Source organism: Orycteropus afer, unplaced genomic scaffold (genome assembly GCF_000298275.1).
Source record: "Orycteropus afer afer isolate SDZICR_OR568_19922 unplaced genomic scaffold, OryAfe1.0 scaffold00447, whole genome shotgun sequence".
In the NCBI taxonomy this organism is placed as follows: domain Eukaryota; kingdom Metazoa; phylum Chordata; class Mammalia; order Tubulidentata; family Orycteropodidae; genus Orycteropus; species Orycteropus afer.
The window spans coordinates 1,280,092-1,290,442 of NW_006922034.1; the positions used below are offsets into that span (position 1 = coordinate 1,280,092).

Consider the following 10,351-nt stretch of genomic DNA (forward strand, 5'->3'; position numbering starts at 1 on the left):
ACAGTGTTATTAACTGAGAGATCACTTGGGAGAAGCAAGGATAAGACTAGTATCTACCACAGAGAATGTGGACTTGGCACAAATGCTGGCATATAGTAAATATTCAATCCATTGTCTCTTATTTCTACTTTTACCACAACTACCACTAATGACTGATTTTTTAGCCTTTATTTATGAAAATCACTGGGAAAATAATCTGAATAACCTTATGATGTTGTTGTTGTTATGTGCCGTCGAGTCGGCCCTGACTCATAGTGACCCCTCCTTGGGTTTCCAAGGCAGTATCACTACGGAACTAGGATTGCCCAACCTTCCTTCCGAGGAGTGGCTGGTGGGTTTGAACCGCCAGCCTTCTGGTTAGCAGTCAAGTGTTTTAGCCACTATGCTACCGAAGTAGGTAATATTATTGAAGATAATAAAACTGATACTCAGAGGTTAAGGAACTTGCCCAATAATACATGTCTAGTAAGTAATGGAGCTAAGACGTGGACCCAAATCTGTCTGACTCCAGAGCCCTGTACATAGTTGGTTTGCTCTGTTGTCTTCTTGTTTATTACCTGTTTCTCTGATAGCATAGTACCTAAGGCACTTGACTGCTAACCAGAAGGCTGGAAGTTCAAACCCACCAGCCATTCCTCAGAAGGAAGGTTGGGCAATCTACTTCCATAGTGATACTGCCTCTCAGAAACCCAGTGAGGGGTTGCTATGAATGAGGTCTGATTCGACAGCACATAACAACAACAACAGCATTAGGTATCTCTATCTGTATACCAAAACAAATGCAATATAGTTACTTATGTTAATTACTGCCTGTAGAAAGATCTGCGATTTTGTCTGTTTTCAGTGTCCTAGTGCACAATATTATCTGATGATAAGGATGGAATTCTACTGATAAATGAAAGATGTATAGGAGGGAGGGGAAAAGGACCACTCACTGCTTAGGGGACATTGAGCTTCTATTAAGGGTAATGGAAAGATTTGGAAATGGGTAATGTTAATGGTTGATTAACAAGTAGAAATAGCAAGTATAACTCAAAAGACTAGACCTCGTGTGATTCAACAGAGATGTCACTGAATTGTGCATGTGAAGAATGTTAAAAAGGCAAAAGATTGGTTAGAAATAAATTTATTACAACAACAACAAAAAGGAAAGATGGACAAAAGAGACCAGTGAAATAGAGATTATAGTTCATGAAAAGTGAGGATTCAAGTAAAAGTAGTAATTTTCAGTAAAATTCAGAACCAGAAAAATTAGCTTATAATGTTTGAAACCTTTTGTAATCTTTGCTCAGTTTACAGACATCATACAGATGTGCTTAAAAGATGCTTTCTACACATGAAGAGAGATGGGAGAACTGTGAAGGACATATATCCTTAACTGGCTCTTTTGTTTTGTTTACTCTGAGTCCCAAACCACCAGGATATTAGATTTGCACACGGATCAATTAGAGGAGCATATACATCAATATATGACCAAGTGTTAGAATGAATAAAATCAGTCTTTGAAGACTAAAGTGCACCTAACCCAAGCTATGATGTTTCCATTCACCTCATATGCATGTGAAAGCGGGACAATGAATAAGGAATACCAAAGGAGTCTATACCTTTGAATTGTGGTGCTGGCAAAGAATACTGAAAGTACCATGAACTGCCAGAAGAACCAACAAATCTGTCCTGGAAGAAGTGCAGCCAGAATGCTCCTTGGAAGCAAGAATGGCCAGACTTCGTCTCACCTGCTTTGGTCATATTGTCAGAAGGGACCATTCCTTGGAGAAGAATATCGTGCTTAGTAAAGTAGAGGGTCAGCGAAAAAGGGAAAGATCCTCAACAAGATGGATTGACACAGTGGCTGCAACGATGGGCTCAAGTATAGCAGGGATTGTGAGGCTGGTGCGCGACTGGCAGTGTTTCGTTCTGTTGTACACAGGGTCACTATGAGTTGGCCGACTCGATGGCACCAAACAGCGGCAACAAACATATGATTGTATTTTTCAAGAACTTATTGCATGAAACCAGTTCTCTTCATCCATCCTAAAGTTGAAATGTTTCATTGTAGCACAGAAAGGATAGCTCATTCCTTCCTAACTACACTTTTGTGTTTAATGAAAGGAATATTTTTCAGCCAATACCATTTCAAGTTTCAGGCATCCATAAAACACTGAAGAAATATTTATTGAGTACCTACTGTGTGAAAGATAATAGAAAAGGCATAAATGAATGATAGGGCTCCTGCCTTCTATCAGATTGTTGTTGTTGTTGTTGTTGTTATGTGCCATCGAGTCAGACCCGACTCACAGCGACCCCTCCTTGGGTTTCCGAGGCAGTATCACTACGGAAGTAGATTGCCCCATCTTCCTTCCGAGGAGTGGCTGGTGGGTTTGAACCGCCAGCCTTCTGGTTAGCAGTCAAGTGCCTTAGGCACTACGCCACCAGAGCTCCCTCTATCAGATTAAAAGGGTGGAATTAAGACATGTATGTAAATTACATTTGAGCAAGTATAACTCAAATAAACAACAGGACCCCATGTGGTCCAACAGAGAATTGTATTTTAGGAAACACAGTCCAGCAACCAGAAATAATTTTCAAAGTTTGAATATTCGAGAATTTACTGTAGTCTCTTGAAAAACATCAAGGGGAAACCAATTTGTAACGCCCCCACCAACACTTCTTAAAATCATCCTTTTACATTACTTTTACTCTCAGACTCTTATACCATGCAGCTGCCCAGAACCTTCTCTCATCACTCCTCATTCCCGTCACTCCTCACTCTCATCCCCAACTAAAATATTCTGCCTGGAATGCAGCCTCTGCAAGTTTTTTTTCCCTCTTTTGCCCATTTTCATCCTCTACTTTTTTTCCTCTCTAACAAACTCTTATTCTACTTTCAGATGTAATTTAATGAAGCTACTCTTTCCCCTTGCAATCCATCAACTCTTTCTGCCCATTACTACTATTCTGCATGATAAATGCCCAGGAACTGATTTGGAATATCAACAATCTCCTTAGAAGTTGCAAGATTTGGAGAGGCTTTTGTGGACAGAGAGAGGATTATCTTTGGAGGCCAGGGGGAGGGAGAAAGCTGCAAATGCTAAGTTGTTGTTGTTAGGTGCCATCAAGTCAGTTCTGACTCATAGTGACCCTATATACACAGAATGAAACACTGCCCTGTCCTGTGCTATCCTCACAATCCTTGCCATACTTGAGCCCATTGTCAAAGACACTGTGTCAGTCCATGTTGTCAAGTATCTTCCCTTTTTTCTTTTTTGCTGACCATCTGCTTTACCAAGCATGATGTCATTCTCCAGGGACTGGTCCCTTCTGACAATATGACTAAAGTATGTGAGACAAAGTCTCATCATCCTATCGTCTAAGGAACATTCTGCCTATACATCTTCCAAGACAGATTTGTTCATACTTCTGGCAGTTCATGGGATACTTAATATTCTTGACCAAGACCATAATAGAAATGCATCAGTTCATCCTCAGTCTTTCTTATTCTTTGTCCAGCTTTTGCATGCAATATGAGGTGATTGAAAATACCATGACTTGGGTCAGGTGCATCTTAGGCTTCAAAGGGACATCTTTGCATTTTAAACTTTAAAGAGGTCTCTTGCAGGAGATTTGCCCAATGCAGTACATCATTTAATTTCTTGACTGCTGCTTCCATGAGTAGACGCTCTGGTGGCGTAGGGCCTAAGGCATTTGACTGCTAACCAGAAAACTGGTGGTTCAAACCCACCAGCCACTCCTCGGAAGGAAGATTGGGCAATCTACTTCCTTAATGATACTGCCTCAGAAACCCAAGGAGGGGTCACTATGAGTCAGATCCGACTTGATGGCAGTGAGTCTGGGATTTTTTCTTCCATGGGTGTTGACTATAGATACAAGTAAAAGGAAATCCTTGAGAACTTCAAATCATTGGTGTTGTGAGCCTCATCTGTGGTGTGAGCAGGTTGTAAGGGGGAGAAGGGATGCCGGAGTTGGAGTAGGAACAAACGTAGGGGGCAGCACAGGAGCAGAGCTAGGGTCCCGACAGGTGGCTTGCATAAATACTACTAGAGCTGAGCCAATTATGAGCTGTACTGTGGCTTGGGCTGAGGATTCCTGCATCTCCTTGTCTCTGTCTCCCCTCTGTCCCTACCACCACCATCCTGGCCACCTACCCAATAATCCATCTTCTCCAGTCATCCTCCTAATGGGCATCACCATCATGCCCATTCTTGTCTTTCTTGTAGTGGTAGGCCTGGGGCACAGTACAGACAACAGGAGGCAGCCCATGCCCATGCTGACTGCCAGCAACAAAAGCAGCTGCAACCCCATGGGCCGTGGGATCAGGGGCAGGGCCAGAGCCCGCAGGTAGGACAGCTGGTCGGCTTAGAGCTCCTGCTGGATGATGGACTTCATCTTGGGAGTGGTGACCTGCTTAGCCCTCTTGATGGCTCCCAAGACTTGCTGTTGGTGTTCTTGGGACAGGTAGAGCAGAACCTGGGCACAGATCCCATTCAGCCTCTTTCATTTCAGCCTGTTTGCGCATCTCAATTTCCAAGCCGTCAGATATCTCATAATACATTACATTACATACTGGCACCACATCTCTGACTTCTTGCTGGTTAGTTTCTCACATTCAAGCTTCAGGCTGTGGACCAGGGCCTGTAGTAGCTAAAACTCCTCTGATGCAGTCACAGGAGTCAGAGGTGGTGAATTTGACTTGCTGAGGGAGACACAGGAGCTCTGGTGGCACAGTGCTTAAAGCATTTGGCTGCTAACCAAAACATCAGTGGTTGAAACCCACCAGCCACTCCATGGGAGAATGATGAGGCAGTCTGCTTCTGAAAAGATTTACAGCCTTGGGAACCCTGAGGGTAAGTTCTACCTTATCCTGTAGAGTTACTATGAGCTGGAATTGACTCAATGGCAGTAGGTTTGGTTTTTGGTTTTGGAGAGGTGCAACAACAACATTAAAAACACTATTATAATATCTTTTATTCCATCACATATGAGAGAAAGTGAAATGTGCTATAAGAAAGATGGAGCTAAAGCAGTAGTAGAGTTAGGAGTAGGAAAAATAGTTTTTGGCTTACAGAATCAGGAAAGGCTTCCTAGCGGAAGTGGAGTTTGAGATAGCCCTTGAAGATGTAAACAGGTGGAGACAGTTTCATGCAGACAGAAGAAACTGTTCAAGGGCAAGGAGGCAGTAATATCTGGGCTATACATGGAGAAAAACAGGGAGGTCTGCTTGTAAATGTGAATCTAACAATAACTAATCCTGCTTTGTAGAGGATTCAGATATAATTTTGGAACATGAGACTTTAAGACAGGGACCAATTCTTAGAAAAGCTAAAAGACACAGCTAATGAGTACTTTCACTTGTAGTTAGATAACCATGCACTTTTCAGCAGATGATGTTTCCATGGAGAAAATGTATATTTAAAGGGTGTAAAGTCCTTTCTGTAACCTTACCCTTATTAAAGAAAGGATGCTGCTGACCCCAGCCTTGTCAATCAGAGGATGTCCTCCAACTTCTTTTCTCAGGGATGGAGATGAATCCCCACAGAGCCATCCCCACACTCTCACCACCATCAGAAGGCTTACTGTTGGCAAGACAGCAACTTAAGGTTTGGTGGATATGGTCTGAATCTATGGCTATGAAATAGAGAAAAGCTAATAAGTAGGAAGGTGATGTGTAGTTTTACCCTGGGGTCCTGATCTCTTTCAAACAAGACTCAGGTTAACACTAGTCTTTATAGGTTCATTTCCAGACAAGATCAGACTTTTCAGACAGGCACTATACGTATTTTTAATGTTTCAGCCTTAATATCCCGACCATTTTCCTACACCTTTCCTGGACTCCCCTAAAGAGGTACTGTTTAAGGAGGGAGGTTTGGGCAGGTTTCATAGTTACATTCTTCCCTTTTACTCTCAGGCAAGCAGTATCTTCCTTCTCCTTTTAAATTCAGTCTAAAGCTTAAGCCTGAACTACCCCCTCAGACACTTATGCACACACAGACCAGACTATCCACACATGGTGTTGACTTATTGGCTGTATCCCTCCAATCACTAGGGTCTGGAGGTTTTAAATTTGGTCATATGAACCCTTTTCTAATATGCTAAATCACACTAATAGAAACAAATAGATGGCATGAAGGCAGTTAATATGAGGTGACAGTGTAAACAATGATGCTGGGAACACCAGTCTTCTACTCAAACCAAACTCACTGCCGTCCAGTCGACTCCCACTCACAGCAACCCCTCCTTGAGTTTCCAAGGCAGTTTCTCTATGGAAGTAGATTGCCCAGTCTTCCTTCCGAGGAGTGGCTGGTGGGTTTGAACTGCCAGCCTTCTGGTTAGCAGTCAGATGTCTTAGGCACTATGTCACCAGAGGGTGCAAAGTCACAGAAAGTTCTAATTTTAAGGCCTCTAAAAAAGCTTCTATGGGGGTAATAGTTCTGTATGAACCTCCTGGCAAACTTTATTCCTCCCTGCTTTATTTTGTTTAATTATTTTATTGTAATTTGGGTGAAAGTTTACAGAGCAAGTTCATTTTCCATAAAACAGTTGATACACATTTTATTTCATGACATTGATTAGAATCCCCCTAATGTTAACAGTTCTCTTCCCACCTCCTCCCTGTGGTTACCTCTTCCTTGTGTCCTTCTTTCTTTCACATTCCTGCCCTCTGAGCTATCTCCCTGTGCAAATACTGCCCTTCTGATCTTCCATGGTTAATTGTTCTAAGGAGTATACCTAGCTGGTGTCATTGTTTACCTTGTAGGCCTGTATATTGTTTGGCTGAAAGCCACAGGAGTGAGTTCAATTCCAGGCCTGAAAGGGTAACTCCAGCCCATAGTCTCGGGAGTTTCACCAGTCTCTATTAGACCAGTAAGCCTGGTCTTTTTTTTTTTTTTTTTTCATGATTTTGAGTTTTGTTCCCCATCATTTCCCCACTTTATCCCCTGGAAAACTTTTGAATTTGGTCCCACATGATATGAAACAAAGAAGAAAAAGCATTACTGCTAATAAATAATGTGTAATGTGAGTCATTTTTACATTCCATGATTTTAGAGATAGGTACAGCCAGCTTTTACTTCCCAGTTTGTGGATGGATCATCAGAAGGAAGAGGGAGGTCAACAGAGGAGACTTCCCTGATCATTCCCTTTGACCATTTTGCTTGTTGTTCTCTCAAATGGTAAGCCCAGAGAGGACCACTAGATCTTTTTTAGAGGTAAAAATCACTGATTTTGACCAAGGCATTACTCCCCAGGGAATTTCCATCCCTTTCCTTTCCCTACCAGAGATGGATCTTTCTTACAAAAAAAAAAAAAAAAACCTCACTGCCATCGAGTCAGATCCAACTAATAGCAACCCCTCCTTGGGTTTCTGAGCCATTATCACTATGGAATTAGATTGCCCAGTCTTCCTTTTAAGGAGTGGCTGGTGGGTTTGAACCGCCAGCCTTCAGGTTAGCAGTCAAATGCCTTAGGCAGTATGCCACCAAAGCAACTTTAATTTTGAAAGCTGTCTTCCTCCTTTGCTACCCATCTCACTAAGCTCAAGGGCTCAAAGGACAAGTGAGATCACTTGTGTTCACTGAGGATATTCAGTGATAGAACAGGAATTATTTTTAGTTTATTGAATCTTTTTTTTTTTTTTTGGTCCTTGCACAGAAAAAACTTTAAAATGGGCATAATGTGTGAAACCATGAAAATGTCAATGTCTTTCCTTAATGCTACCAAATATGTGGAGATGTCATGAGTTGGAATTGACTTGACAGTAACCAATAAAGGCAACCCAAAAGAAACCCAAATCCAACAAACTCACTGAATCTATTACTAAACAAACAAAGAAACAAACAAAAACCAATAAAGTCATGAATACAAATTCTGACGCTGGAAAGATCTGTGTCTGATGCCCTTCCTAGAACTATCCTCGTTCCTTTCCAGTATTCCCTCCCAGGCTCCCAGTGCCCTCCCCCAATCCTTGTTTTTTTTTTTTTTTTTTTCAGTTGGGTTCTCTCTGCAGTGTGATGGTCCTTACCTCCCATTCTTCTCTTCCACAGATATCCCTAAATGTGTCATTGCCCAGTAGTCCCCACCCCACCCTGACTTCCCACGTCACTCTCTCAGGTGCCTTGTCTGTCTACATCATAGAAACACAGGCAACAGTTCCCTACCCCTGTCACAGATCAGTGTCTACTCTCCTTCTCCCTTCCTGTCTCACAGGAAGAGGTGGCCTTTCCAAACCCACCCAAACCAGTAAATTCACTTCCTTGTACTTATGTTTTTAAAAAAATTTTGTACACATTTGTTTTACTTTACACATCACAGAAGTATATAAAAAAGTTAAAGTTCTCCACCCTACAGACCCCTTCCTCACCCAAGCCCTCCCCATTGCTCCAGCCTCCCTGCCTCCCATCCCTGACCCTGATCCTCCCTTGGTAACATCTTGTTTGGTAAATGTTTTTTGTCCGGTCTTTTTGTATGCATACTCAAACACAAACCCTTAAGGCAAGCAAACTCTGTATGCATAGTATACATATACAAACTTAGAGAAATTCTAGGGATTTCTTTTGCAAAAAACAAAAGGAATCATAAGACTTTTTGCATTTAATAATCCAGTGGATATGTCACCAATACAGTATGTAGGATTTACCTGTTTCTTTGACAAATGTTTGTGTTTTTGAGCTTTCTTCCGCTGTCCTTCCCCATGGTTCTTGTTTCTCCCATTTTCAAAATAACCTTTCTCAACTGTGCTTCCCATCTCACTCCCCTTCACAGCCAAGTTTCCTTGAAGGAGAACCTCCATGCACGGACTCCACTTCGTCACTTCCACTCGCTCCTCAGCTCCTTGCAGTTTGGCTTCTGCCCCATCTCTCCCCTGGATCAGTGGACAAATCTTATCCAGCCCCTCTCCACCCTGGACATTGCTGAACACGCTCCCCTTGAAACACTCTTCTCCTCACTCCTCTCTTCTGATTCTTTTCCTGTTCTAATGGTTCATTGCCATTATGGTTCCCAACCTGGGGTGTTGAATTTGCCCTCCAATGAACATGTGGTGATTTCTGGTGACATTGTTGGTTGTTACAACTGAAGGGAGGGCTGCTACTGGCATTTAGTGGGTTGAGGCTAGAGATGTTGCTAAATGTCTTACAGTGCGCAGGATACCCCCTGCAACAAAGAATTATTCAGCCCCTAATATCCAGTGTATAGCTTCTGAAACCCTGCCCCTTACAGATACAAACAAGCCTAAAGACATTTCTGACAAGTGTAAAAACCCAACCAAACCAAACGCACGGCCATTGAGTCGATTCAACTCATAGTGACCACTCCTTGGAATTCTGAGGAGGTATCACTAAAGAAGTAGATGTAGGCCCTTTAATAACTAGCTAGGGATCTGGTCACCAATTCTGATAAATTACCCACATCTACCACCAGCCACTCCTTGGAAGGAAGGTTGGGAAATCTACTTCCACAGTGATACCATCTCAGAAAACCAAGAAGGGGTCGCTATGAGTCGGGTCCGACTCGATGGCACTTGACTCGATGGCACATAACATAACAACAACCACCACCTCAACAGGAGATGCCCCCAAATCATCCAGCTGCTGTAGAGATGTCCCAGAGCCTCTACAGCATTTCAGTCTCTAGGCTCACAGACCCTGGGCAATGTCCAAGCCTCCTCCAGTTGTATCTCATTCTTGTCTAGGGGTGACTGCTCACCATCTTAATACCTTTGGGCTTCACTATACATCTAAACTCCTTCACAAAGCTTGGTCATCAGAGGTGGAAAACCAGACCATCTTCCCACCCACCTCCTTCACCTCACCTACTTCTGTTCTCTCCTTACCATTCCTCTCATCCCTCTGGAAACTGATTTCCCATTGGGATAGGTTTCTATTCTATTTCACATTGCTGAATTCACTGAGAGGTTTGTAGTCAGATTCCCCTGCGTGTTTATCATGGTGATGGCTAGGGGAGAGAATCATATCTTATTCAGTGGTCTAGACAAGCAAATCCTCCAGCATCACCAGTTGATGACACCTCAGTGGCAGTGGCATGTGTTCCCTGTTCTGACTGTTGCTGGTTCTACCCACTGGGGACTGAGGAGGCCTCCCAGTCACAGAGCTGTAGGACCATAACGGTTCTTGCCTGCAGCTCGGCTGGCATCCTCTGTATGCAGCCCTAAGTGATTCTCTTAGGTTTGGTGAACCTCTGCTATGCTGATTTGAGTCAAGCATAACCCAGGTGAACCCCAGGCCTGCTTTGATTGTTGCTCAAGATGTAATTCCTCCAGGAAATGAATGAGCTTCCCCATTCAGTTTATTTCTGGTGACTCTTTTTTTTTTTTTTTTTT

The 10,351-nt window shown here is 42.8% G+C and overlaps 1 pseudogene; it reads right to left on the bottom strand.

The window, feature by feature from the left end:
* Nucleotides 1-4,159: 4,159 nt before the first annotated feature.
* LOC103208513 lies at nt 4,160-8,803 on the bottom strand (annotated as a pseudogene).
* Between the last annotated feature and the right edge of the window lie 1,548 nt (nt 8,804-10,351).